Source organism: Halichoerus grypus, chromosome 6 (genome assembly GCF_964656455.1).
Source record: "Halichoerus grypus chromosome 6, mHalGry1.hap1.1, whole genome shotgun sequence".
Lineage (NCBI taxonomy): Eukaryota > Metazoa > Chordata > Mammalia > Carnivora > Phocidae > Halichoerus > Halichoerus grypus.
This window is the reverse complement of record NC_135717.1, coordinates 146,802,765-146,816,494: the sequence shown is the minus strand read 5'-3', so window position 1 is coordinate 146,816,494 and position 13,730 is coordinate 146,802,765. Positions and strand designations below refer to the sequence as shown.

General features: G+C 33.9%; 1 protein-coding gene across 11 annotated transcripts in view; it reads left to right on the top strand.

Moving 5' to 3' along the window:
* MGAT4C (MGAT4 family member C) overlaps nt 1–13,730 on the top strand; it is a 725,092-nt gene that overhangs the window by 91,385 nt on the left and 619,977 nt on the right. For 6 of the 11 annotated variants that reach the window (XM_036110967.2, XM_036110954.2, XM_036110961.2 and 3 more), the window contains one exon: nt 5,751–5,783. The gene's annotated coding sequence lies outside the window, so the exon portion shown is untranslated. Of the gene's footprint in view, nt 1–3,979; nt 4,026–5,750; nt 5,784–13,730 lie in introns of all 11 variants that reach the window. The other 5 variants (XM_036110966.2, XM_078076387.1, XM_036110956.2 and 2 more) reach the window with 1 other exon arrangement.

Here is a 13,730-nt window from a genome sequence, read left to right as displayed (position 1 = left end):
GGGAATCCTAAAAGGATATCTTTTCACATTGTCCCGGAAAGGATTAGGGTAAATGTATCCTTTATTCATGGGTCCCCAAACTGTTGAGTAATTTTTGTAAATACCTGTTTTAATTTTTACTGATTTAAGAACAGAAAAGACAGTGTATAAAACTTCCCCTTGGGTCCCACTGGGGTCTAAAGGATTTGCCCCAACACATTGTTCAACTTTTTTCTGTACCAAAAGGAGTAATTATTATTTGAATGAGGGTGAATAACAATTTAATGTTTCCATTTTTCCAACTTTTTGTTTTATCTGTAACATAGCTTTCATTAAAATAATAACCAAAGATTTAGCATCACTTTTAGGTCTCTGTTTTCACTCATCCCTGCTGGCTGGGCTGGGAAAAAAAGGACCACATATTAAAGGTGAAGATACTTGACGAAGATTAGAGTGAGAGATTTGCATTTCTGCAGTATGGCAGAATGAGTGATCTGCCCATCTCTTTGGGGAAAGATTATAAATACTGAGTAGATTAACATATTTAAATGTGTTGATGAGTTGAATAGAAAGTAAGGAATACTTTGAGGCAAAACTAAATGAAAGGAGAAAATGAAAAGTAGTAAGTAATATGTTGATTCTACCTTCCATCTTGAGAGCAATTGCAAATTCTAGTGAACTTGAGTTTTAGTTTTCATAGATTTGCAAAGCATAGGAAATAGATAAATCAAGTACTTTCTTAAGTTAAGAAGGCTAAAAGACTATAATCCCGTCATAAAGCTGGGTCCAGCAAATTGGCTAGTCCCTTGATGTAAGTGTAAAAAATATGTAAATGTACATTCACTGAGGGTTTTATAAGATGTTCCTATCTTAAATCCTAGTGCTGAATAAGAGGGAAAATAATCCTAGCTAAAAACCAACCCTTATATTGGATTATAGCCTGAATTTACCTTACTTAGGTGATGTAAAACACTTTAATGCAACATTACAGTTTAAAGTGGTCTTAGGTTGGGGGCGCCTGGGTGACTCAGTCAGTGAAGCGTCTGCCTTAGGCTTAGGTCATGATCCCAGGGTCTTGGGATCGAGCCCCACATTGGGCTCCCTGCTCAGCAGGGAGCCTGCTTCTCCCTCTTGATCTGCCCTTCCCCCCAGCTCTCTCTCTCTCTCAAATAAGTAAAATATTAAAAAAAAATAAAGTGGTTTTATGTTGGTATAGCCCCCCAGTCACCTGGCAGAAATAATTGTGAACTTTCGCTGAAAGAAACTGTCTTTAGTCCAAGCCACAAATAATTCCCCCAGGTAAAATTTTAAGAGGTACAAATTTATAATAAAAAAATCACAAAACAACCAAGAATATAAGATACCACAGCTAGAGTCTCCAAAAATGAGTCAGAATATCAAAACTGAATATACATAATAAATTGGCTTTATGGGTTGGATAAATAAATTAAAATACTGAGAAGAAGATGGGGTGCCTGGGTGGCTCAGTCAGTTAAGCGTCTGCCTTCAGCTCAGGTCATGATCCCAGGGTCCTGGGATGGAGCCCTGAGTCAGGCTCCCTGCTCAGCAGAGTCTGCTTCTCCCTCTTCCTCTGCCCCTCCTCCTCCCCCTTCTTGTGCTCTCTCTCTCAAATAAATAAATAAAATCTTTAAAAAATATATAAAGTACTGAGAAGAAGAAAATAGCAAGAGATTATTAAAGAGACTGGAAAGATTTAGCTAAAGATTCAAAAGATTGGTTTGATATTGAAACTATTGTTTTAGGTCAGGGTCTCTGGAAACAGACTCTGAGATATACGTTTACATGCAGGAAGTTTACTTGAGTGTGTTCTTGGGGAAAAAACAACAACAGCAAACCCCAAAAAACCCTACAGGGCTACCGGTAAGAGAAGCCTGATTCGGTATTGCTGTTGCAACAGGAGCCTCAGCTGATCTTACCATAAACTCTGGACCTACTCACTCCTAAAATTACTACTCAAAGCCAGATACATTTTAGTGTTTCTATTATACAGAATAGCAGCCGTCCTGCAGATAGAATATAAGGTCATAAGGGGAAAATGAGATCACAGGCATGAAAATTTCTTAGAAACTCTGAAAGTTCTGCGCACATGGTTATCATGACCATCTGTCCAGGAATCAAAAGTACAGCCACTGGAGTCAGATAATTTCAATTCACTTCTGACTGTGACACTCACTACCTACTAGACTGAAAGCAAATTACTATGTCTCTCTTTTCCTCAGTTTTCCCATACCTAAAGTGAAATGTATAAAACCTATTTTGTAGGATTGTTGTGGAGGAGAGGAACATACCTGAAGAATAAGCATAGCACTTATTATACAATAATAGTTTATTAAATATTATCTGATACAATAAAAGTACGTTTAAAAAGGGAGAAGAGGATTATAACCATGATCCTTAACTTAGCATCTGCCTCAACTTTTCTTATATTTACTTTGATGTATTATTTTAATTCCCTGTCCCTAAGATATTTTCTGACCACAGCATATGCAGAAGCTAATTCCCACTCCAAAAGCAAAACAATATTTTACTGAAGTTAGCTTTACTGAAACACATGCATTCTAAAACCCCAGGAGGACTCTTTCTCTGACTTTTTCTATACTTTTACAGAATAAAATTGCCCATCTTACCTTTGTTATGACAGCATATCACATATTTGCGTAGCGATACTATTTTGTGGGCTAAGCATCTTAGGGTAATTCCTTTTATCATACTCCTATATTGACAAAACAAGTAGAGATTATGGTATTGAGATTTTTATTGGCAGAAGCATTCACTATTTTTTTTTTTTTTTTAAAGATTTTATTTATTTATTTGAGACAGAGAGAATGAGAGAGAGAGAGAGCACATGAGAGGGGGGAGGGTCAGAGGGAGAAGCAGGCTCCCTGCCGAGCAGGGAGCCCGATGTGGGACTCGATCCAGGGACTCCAGGATCATGACCTGAGCCGAAGGCAGTCGCTTAACCAACTGAGCCACCCAGGCGCCCAGAAGCATTCACTATTAAATAACATTGAAAAATATGTTTTTATCTGTGCCTTGAAAAGACTATATATGATTTTCTGATTTTCTTCTTGTGCTTGTTTTCCTACCCTTAGAACAAGTGAGGTACAATTGTTTCACTAAAGTAAAGTCCCTTTATTCTGGTGCTTCGAAAAGAGCAAAATTACTGCTAATTTTTATGGTTGAAATTTCCAACCTATCCAGGAGAATTGGAATACATCTCATATGGAAGCTGATCCATGGTGGATTTCTTTATAGCAATAAACAAGTACTTTGTTTTATTCTTTATGTTTGACCAGGTTTATCCTGTTCTTCTTTAAAGAAAATCTGGGCAAGTTGGCTCCTACGATAAGCTGTCAAGATGAAAAATCCACACTGTAATGTCAATTTGCAATGCTTGTGGTTCAAAGGATATTTATGGCACATGTGATTTATTTTTCAATCACCTAAGATTTAACAAAGAAACTATATCATGATTAAACTCAAAAAAATTGAGAGGTAATTTATTTTTACGAATTCTGGTTGAACAGCAAAAGCGTGTCATTTCTAAAGGTGCTATTAGGGGCAACAATAGAAGTATGTATAGACTGAATATTTTAAATTGCAAAGAAAACAAAAGGCAACACCTGAGGAAAAACTAATATAGACACTCTACTGTCATTTTGGGGAATGCTTTCATGGATATTAGATAGGTGAAAGTGATGTATAACATCTTTTTAGGGCTTTTATTATGAGGTTAACTTATTTTTCAAATGCATGTCATCCTTAAGTCTTTCTAACATGGTAATTTTAATACAAATTTTGGTTTTCTTAATAAAATTGACAAAAGTAAATTAGTTGAGATGAAAATTCAACAGTGTTGGAATAGCTCCTATGTTTCAAATGCTCTGATTCTTGATTTTGGCAGATGACTTCTTGTACTTCTTAGCATCAACTTCGGAAAATCCACTTTAGAATTAATCTCCTAATATTCACTTTTCAGCTGTATTCTATTCAGGATTAAACCTGACAGACCCGCCTTCTGCTGAGTAAGTCCTTGGCTTCCTTACTTACACAATTTTATTTTCTTAATGATAACATCTATCACTGCAAATTGCACCTGACATAAATTCTCCTTAAGCTCTTTCTCCTTGTTTTCCTGCAAAACTGATTTAGTCTTGTTTTAACTATAAAAACTAATAATTGACAGTTCTTGTTAAAGTGCATTATTCTATTACCAAAAAATTATATAAACTAATCATTTTGTTCTTTTATTACAAGTATATAAAACAGTAAATCTAGATATGTTTGAATGGATATTGAAATGTCTAAGATACAATGTTAAAAAAGTTGTTTTGAAAATCATGTGCTTTATAACTACAGTTGTACAAATATGTTTGTTCATTAGAACACAATGTTAAAACACTTTGTTATGTGCATAGAAAAAATCTGGTATGACATGCAGCAAATTCAGCATTCATTTATTGAGTGGGATTATAGTGAACATTCGTTCCTCACATTCTTATGTGTAATATTTGGCAAGAGAGGTTTTGTTTTGGTTTGGCTTGGTTTAAAAATTAAAATGTTGCATTTATTTTAACACAACTGAATTTAGTGTGGAAAGCACTTTTGTTTGTTTTGGTTTGGTTTTGGCTTTGGTTTTGGTAATAAAACATGAGGAAAAGACCAGAAGCATGTATATCCACATATTAACAATGACTAATTCCAGGAGGTAGAATTGCAGGCAACCTTAATTTCCTTGCTTCTTGACTATATTTAAAATATGTGTTCATAAAACGAATTATCAGTTTCAGCAGTGCAAGGTAGAATCATGTGACTGGACGAAAATTCAAAAACTCATTTATGACACTTGTAAAAACATCTCATTCCTCATACACTTTGTTTTGGAAATATGATTTTATTATTATGGTTAACTCTTGATGAAATTTGCTTATCAATAAACTACCTTAATTGTGTGAGCATTGTTTAAATCAGCAAACCAAATGTAGCACATCATAGCTAAGTTATTGCTTGACTTTCTCAAAAGCTTTAGTTAATTGCAAGGGGAATGACGATTAAGTGAGGTTTTCCTTTAACATTTTTTTTCTTGGTGGTTATGTAAGTTTTTCATTTGTTTGTTTTTAATAGGGTCACAGGTAATGACAGTAGAATGATAGCATTCCTTTTTTCATGTAAAACAGGGAAAGTATATTGGGAAGATTAGTTTCTATTTGTAAAAAACATTAAAACAATAAAAAATAAAAAATACTACTTAGCAAGCTGTTGTTTAAGATATTTCTTTCCTTTCTGTTTTAATTTGCTAAACCACTCTTTCTTATGAACCATATAGACATTTGGGTTTCATTAATTTGTTTTAAAATTCTTATATCATTAAGTGTGCATGTTTTATTCCTAATTATCCACTCTATTTTTCTGGCTATTATTGTCTTTCTTGGATTTCTGGCTTTCCTTTGCCTCTTCAAATATCTCCGGCAATATTTAAGATCTTTGATAGCTAATGGTAATGTCAGAGGACATTTTCTGGATCCAAGCCAATCATAACGTCTTTAAGTAATGTTTATATATACCAAGCTTGCCAGCTATTTACCAGTGCATAACAGAAGATAAATGTACACCACTCTACTACCAAGGCTGAAAGAAGCCAAGCCATCTGACTGCTAGCAACCTAATTTTTACATAGCTGTTTATAATTCTCATCGTCATGTTACAGCAATATGATTTATTAATCCTTCTGGCATTTTTCTCCTTGACAGCTTCTCAGCTGCTGTTACATCCTTCTTGGATGGGTAAGTTCTATATACTATTTTGAAACTGTGAGTCAAATTTTATGTGTTGAGACTTCATTTGTTTTAGGCACTTAGTCTACTAAAGTGGGAAGGACTTGAATTTAACACTATCAAAGATAAAAAAAAAATAGGGTTCAAGAGAAGTAAAAATGAAGTAAAAATGAAGAAAAATAAAATTTGGAGATGTGATTACAATGGAACCTTTCCACAATTTTAACTCAGAGTGGGTTAAAATATAACTTGCATTACAGTTTTTATAGGCAGGCCATAGCATTTTACTCCAAATGGAAAATATACTTTTAAGACCTTGGCAGTCTCCTATGAATATTCAAGTACTTTGATTCAGGGCCATTTTTGCCAGAATATTTAGAATTTTACACCTTTTAACTATACTTTTACATTTTCAAGTTAATTTAAAATCATCAATAATTAGCTAAAACCACCAATTCAAAATGGTACTTATCTATCCATTATGTTTCATGTAATTATTATATTATAAACTTAGATTTGATGTTACATATTATACATATTAAATACAAACAATTAAAAAAGCTATTGGAAGGGAGAGCGTACACACACACACACACACACACACACACTCTGTTTTGGTTTGTTTTTTATAATAAAACATGGGAAAAGACCAGAAGCATGTACATCCACATATATTAACAATGGCTAACTCCCACAGATAGAATTATAGGCAATCTTAATTTTCTTTATATATGTATGTGTATATATATATACATATGCATATATATATATATATATATATATATATATATATATATATGTATTTACTTCTTACTTACATATTGCATACACATACACCAATGATTTACTAAGCTAAGCTCTAATCAGGGTTGTGTTGCTAGAATCTATAGCAAAAAAGAGAAAAATTTTGAATTCTATAGTTCCTTTTGTTTAATAAAAGAAATAAAGTATTTTTATTTAATGTGGACAGACCCATTTCTTCATGCAAGTGAATCCAGAAGCAAGTCAGCCATGTAAAATATATTATGTACTATCATATTGTCAACTATAAATTTACACAGACTGTTTATTTCAGATGGGTAATTTGTATTTTTAGATCTCTATCTAATCTGCTGTCTGGATATTGACATTCTACATCTGTAGTGTTACATCTTACATTAGTGAAAATTTTGCTGTGGAAAAATGAAGATAATGTGGGTTCATGTTACTTCCTTATGATCTAATTTGATACAGTTAGCTTAAAATTGTGAGAGGAAGGTATAGTTTATCATGAGATGATCTCACTCAAAATTCAGATGCTTCAAACCGGCTATTGTCAAGTGATAAATTATGTTTCTGTCATGATTATTTGAAATTTTGAGATGAACATCTATAGGAGTATATTCTCTAGGATCTATTCTAGAGATTCTAGATCTATTCTCTAGATTCTCTAGAGAAGGATCTATAATCTTTAGACATCAACATTCTTCTGTGAAAGCTTTGGTGTGTGATTGTGTGTTTCCTCAACTATTCAGGTGTTTTCTATCACATTTCTTCAGAGAAGTAAAACAAATGGTTAATTCCTGTAGGAAAAATGCAACCATAATGCAACTTAGAATCTGTTTTAACTTCAGTCAGGAGCTTATTTTGAGATGCGGAGTTCTTCACCATTGTATTAGAAGGTCATACTATTTGTCTGAAGTATTTTATTTTATTTTTTAAAAGATTTTATGTATTTATTTGAGAGAGAGAGTAGAGCGAGAGAGAGCACACAAGTGGGGGGGGAGGGGGAGAGGGAGAGGGAGAAGCCGGCTCTCTGCTGAGCAGGGAGCCCAACAGGCAGCTGGATCCCAGAACACTGGGATCTTGACCTGAACCTAAGGTGGATGCTTAACAGACTGAGCCACCCAGGCACCCCTGTCTAAAGTATTTTAAACACCACTGTGCCGAGTGCAAGTGAGTACACAAAATAAGAAAGAATTTAGTCTCTGTGTCTATTCTTGTGGAGTCTTTTGTCTGATCTAGTCTAACTCAAAATCATTACTACTTATACCCAACTTGCTTAAGTTCCGTGAGAAATGGTAAACAATCAATGGAGAACCAATTAAGTAATTATTAATTTTCACATAGCTTCTCATTAAAAATTGGGGGGAAAAGGAAAATCTGGTATACCCTAGATTTTAAGAAGTAGATTCCTCTGTTTCAATTTCTTCCTTTGTAGTGTATAATAATATACGGTAGGAGATAATGTCACAACATCCAGAAAATTTGAATTTTAAATCACTTGTCTTTATTAATATAATAATACTATCAGAGATCCTTTTAAAGTTAGTGTTGATTTTTAAACTTTCAGTAATTCGACAAATAATTTACTTATGATCACATTATTAAAATGACATTTCACCAAAAGTAAACTGTATTTCCCCAAATTAGCACATCTTATTCTCTTTCTGAAGTCACATAAATTAATTTGTAACTGTTGATATTGCATATATGGTGGGGAAGTTTGGGCCATTATGAATTTATATATATAAAATACATTGTTTTTTATATACCTATATGCACATTGATTATGGTATATGTAATACATATTATATATATCATAATTAATGTGTATATGCAATTAATGCTTAAACAGTCTTTATAAAGTTTTAGAACAGACAAAGTGGATGCCCCAAAAGATAGCTCTGGAAGTGATAGTAATAAATTTAAAGCATTGGATTATCCAGTGTTTGAAACACTTATTAATGAACAAAGATTCATTTTAGAAAATTATTAGGAATGCCTATAAATCTGTCAAAATTCAGCTACGGAAAGCATCACAATTTGGGGAGGGGCAGCATCAAAGAAGTCATTAAAGATTGTTGCATCTTCCACTTTACATGTCACGAAGTAAAGATTTACAAAGAATGATTAATTCTTCAGGTGCTAATTTACCATTAACCATTTTGAATCATAATTAATGACAAAGTGTTTTATTTTGAATCAGAATGAAAGTATTTCATATTTTAAAAAATCATATGTAGTAAAAATCTATGAAAATGCATTTTTATTCAGGTTTGGAGTTTTTCAGTATCTTATAAAAAGTGAAATTTACAATGCCATGGATATTGTGTAGAACATGTCCAGATAAAAGGAAAACTTACATGTGCTTATACAGAAGCCTTATTTCTCAAAAGCCCCAAAGTGCCTTGATTTTCTTTTGCTTTCCTCTTTTAATTGTTACCTACGTAAGTTAAGGCATACATGTACTCAGTTTGGAAACATGCAATTTCAGAAATGTTTGCAGAGGTGAGAAATTTAATTACATGTTTCTTACATGTTTACCAGTGAACTTTATTGTAGTTGCTACATTTTATTTTTTATCAAATTCAGAGAATTAAGAAAAAGATTAAAATAGTATTTTGAGATATGTGTAATTATGAATTTCTAAGGAGCAGTGATGAACCTGGCAACATTAGTTTTCTGATATTCTCCAAATTCAAAGACTAAAGAGAACCAACTCTTAGCTAATTGTTACATAAATTACTGAATAAACACTGTGTGATGGGGCTATCAGTGTATAAAATTGCTATATAGACTTCAACCTCAGTGCAGCACATACGTCTCCATATTCTTCTCAAGAAGCAGGAATAAGGGGCGCCTGGGTGGCTCAGTTGGTTTAGTGTTGGACTGTTGATTTCCGCTCGGGTCATGATCTCCAGGTCGTGAGACAGAGCCCCACATCAGGCTCTGTGCGCCCAGAGTGGAGTCTGCTTGACATTTCTCTCCCTCTCCCTCTGCCCCTCCCCCTGCTTGCACACACACTCAAATAAATAAATAAATAAATAAATAAATAAATCAATCAATCAGTAAAATCTTTTAAAAAAAGCAAGAATAATAAGCATGAGGACCCCTGAGTTTAGCATGTATAGGAATATGGCAGACCTGTGTTTTTCATATGTTTACCATAGCTCTCTCACTAAAATAACCCAATTCATTCCATGTATACCAATTAGTGGGGACCCAGCTCCCATCCCTTCATAACCCCCAACACCATAATGAGGGATGGACATATGACTCAGGTCTATAAAATTAGAGTCCATTATACCATTGGTCAGAAGGATTGGTATTGGGCTATGTGAGCAATACAAATTAGGTTACTATTTTTGTCCTTATTTGCTACTATAAAGCAACAGAGTAAAGCAAACCTGAGACATGAATAGAAACAGAATCCCTGTGTCATGGTTTGAGACCTAGAATCTTTTCAATAACATCTATCAATATATTCACTTTTTAAAAAATGATTGTTATTTTGAGATTGATTCTTGATAAATCCACTAAAAATATTGACTTGGTGGGATATGATATTTTGGGACTTCCAGGTCATTCTCTGAGGTGGTCTTAGTATGGTAACTGAATCCAAAAGTTGTGTGACCAAGATATAGACTTTACACAAAATTTGTCAAAGTTGGGGAAAATGAGGCATTTAGATACATATTTTTACAATGTGAGTATGTGTGTGCACGTGTGTTTATTTTTCAGGAAGTAAGTTCATTACAAGAAAAGATCCAATAGCAGAATTACAAGTGTTCAATTTTTTTTTTTTAGCATCTAAAGAATTGACCTCTATGTCAGACATTTAACTGTTCTAAGGACATTGGCTCTGTTCTTCAGTGTCTTTTGGGATCTGTGAAGAAGCTGCATGCATAGAATCTTCTATGACCTGCAGCAATGCTAGCGTTCCTTCTCTTTCAGTTTACACCCTGTTTCCTGGTATGCATAGTTTACATTGCCCTTCCTCCTGCTGTTGTCCTCATTTCTCTAGTTCTGGAGATACCTGATGGGAGAAGAGAACCATTACTAAACAATGACTACAATATGCTAAAGTGCTCACCCATCCATAAGATTTTTCTATTTACTGTCCTTGTTATTTATGTTGATATTTGCTTAATCTAAGATGTATGTAGTTAACATATCGGGTGATTTAGAAAGACCATTCAAATAAATTTTATCCACAATTCTTTCTTTCATTGAATGAGATTAAAAATATCTGGGGTGATGATTTTACCCACACTAAATGTCATAACATCTTTGTATCTACTCTTTTAAAATATGGAAGCATGGCATGCTGTATATTATCAGTAGAATGGACTTGCACAATTGAGAATATACTTAGAATCCACTGGCAGGCCCCATGGTTTCTGTTTTGTTTTGTTTTTATTTTTTATTATTATAATTTTGATCAATCTTATGTTATCAAATGCCTTGTGGTCACTTTAAGACAAAAACACAGTTCCAGTTTGGTAAAATTGAATTGACTAACCCCACATAGTAATCAAATGTGGAACTTAATTTAAAGTCAAATATTTTCTCTTTCTCCTTATGGACCCCATAATATAAGGCAGAGGAATGAATCTTTTTTTAAAATCTTATTTTATTTAAATTCAATTAATTAACATATAGTGTTTTATTAGTTTCAGAGGTAGAGTTCAGGGATTCATCAGTTGCATATAATACCCAGTGCTTATTATGCCCTCCTTAATGCCCGTCACCCAGTCACCCCATCCCCCCACCCATCTCTCCTCCAGCAGCCCTCAGTTAGTTTCCTAGAGTTAAGAGTATCTTATGGTTTGTTGCCCTCTCTGATTTTGTCTTATTTTTCCCTCCCTTCCCCTATGATCTTCTGTTCTGTTTTTTAAATTCCATGATAGTGAAATCATATGATAATTGTCTTTCTCTGATTGACTTATTTTGCTTAGCATAATACCTTCTAGTTCCATCCAGTGATTCTTCATTCTTTCCTAGTTTACATTCCCCCAAACAATTCAGCTATTTAGTTAAGGACTCTTTAGTCTCTATGATCAAAGGAGAAGAGGAAGGAGAAGAAAGCAGATAAGGACGCTTTAAAGATGGATTCATGCCTTCTAGGCCAGATGCATTGTTCCAGTCAAAATTGCTTTGTTCTTATGTATCATTTCTGTGGCTCTTTTGTTGCTAGGTCATCATTTTGAACAAGATACCATTTTAAATGACTGCAGGCCAGTGCTCCTATTGCTAGATCCACACCTGGTACATCAGATTCTCGCACTTTTTAACCTATCATTAGGGCAAGTGCTGTGATCTTGCTCTTGCAACCTTGTGCTATTTCCCTTTTAGCTTTCTCAAGCATAAGTCAAGAACCACATCAGTGTCATACTCCCTTTAGTGACACATACCCAATTCCTTGGTTGGTCTGTTAAACTTCCTTTCACTGACTTGTATTAGTTTTACCCTCCACTTTTAGAAGTTTTGAATGTAGGAGGGATTGTGGGGGAGGACAAAGTATACAACTTAGTATTCAACTTTCTCTAAAGAAATCTTTAAATATTCTGTCTTTATTTTCCAGCTCTCAACCGTCTGTGTCCTTGATGTGGCTGAGGGTATTCATTTTAATTATTTATTCATTCATTTAATTATTGTTTTAGGTCACTATTTTAGGCTGTTACACACCAGAACAAGAACTATGACATATTGAGAGCATTTTTCATTTAGAGAATGCATGAAAAAATGAACCAGTTACAGAGTTTATTTTACCGTTATGGTTCAGGATTCCTCAAAGCAGTCCTACTGACATTTTGGGCCAGATAATTTTTGTTTTGGGGGGGCTTCCCTGTGTATTGTTAAAAGTTTACCAGCATCCCTGCCCTGTTCTACTAGATGCCAGTGCACATAATCCCCTTAGTTGTGACTACCAAAATGGCTCTAGACATTTCCAAATGTCCTCTGGGGGCAAAATCACTCCTGGTTGAGAATCACTGGTTTAGATAATCTTAGGGAAAGAATGGTAGGAGAAAAAAAAAAAAAATCTTGGGAAAGAAAAAAGTATAAAATGTTATAATCTAAAGAGCCAAGAATTTGTATTAAGCCCACTAATAGTAAACCCTAAAGTAGAGACATTACTGAAACAAGCATATCCAGGACTGAATGCACTGTTCGCAGAATCATCAAAATGTTCATGCTATTCATACTTTTGTAAATACGTAGGACTAGAGCTCCATTAAATTATGCAGTTATTGAAGTTCACCTTCATGAATTGTTTTATTTCTGGTACTTTGTTTCTCTTATTTCATGCTTCAGCTGATTTTTTATGTTATTTTGTATTGTTTCAATAAAAACATTTTTATAAATGAATGGCTTTCCAAGAGATGAGTTTTGTCCCTCACATAACCCCATAATTTAGCATTTGGAGCTTTTAAAAATACTTATCAGGACACAATTACTAATTGAGACTAATGGGGTATGCTGTACATTTCTGACAGTATAATCTACCTCTTCAAATTTTGTTGATAATAATTGCATGGCAACTTACAATTCAGAAAGGAAACACTATCAGAATTTTTAGTCATGGAAAAGGAACAAAAGGGCTAGGGTTTAGAATAAGGGGACATTCGATTTTAAAAAGAATCCTTGTTTTCTTCTCCAGTAGGAATACTTTAAATTACTGGCATTATAGTCCTGATTTTTCACTTTTCATATTCTTATATAAGCCATTTAAGAAGGGGTTCTGGGCAAACAATGAATCATGGAACAGTACATCAAAAACTAATGATGTAATATATGGCGATTAACATAACATAATAAAAAAGGGGGTTCTGGGTACTACAATTGTTTCAAACTTTTCTTTTTGAACAAGGATTATTCTGATAATTACAATTACTAGTTTGTTTGTTTACTTTTGTAAATTGTTTAATAGTCCAGAGGAGTTTGGCCAAAAAGAAAGCAAATGAGTTGATTTTGTTTTCATCTTGGAGCCAGTGACAGTGCTATTATTTCCTAACAATTCTGCTTCAAATGCTGGTTGTCACAAATGGTAAAAAACCATGAGAGGATCAGTGCAAATCTATCTTCAGTATTGGACAATGCAAATCTATCACCAGAACAACAAAAACAGCTCAGAATATAATATATACTGTTAGGAGATGAGAAGCATTAACTACATGTTTAATAGGCAAGAGA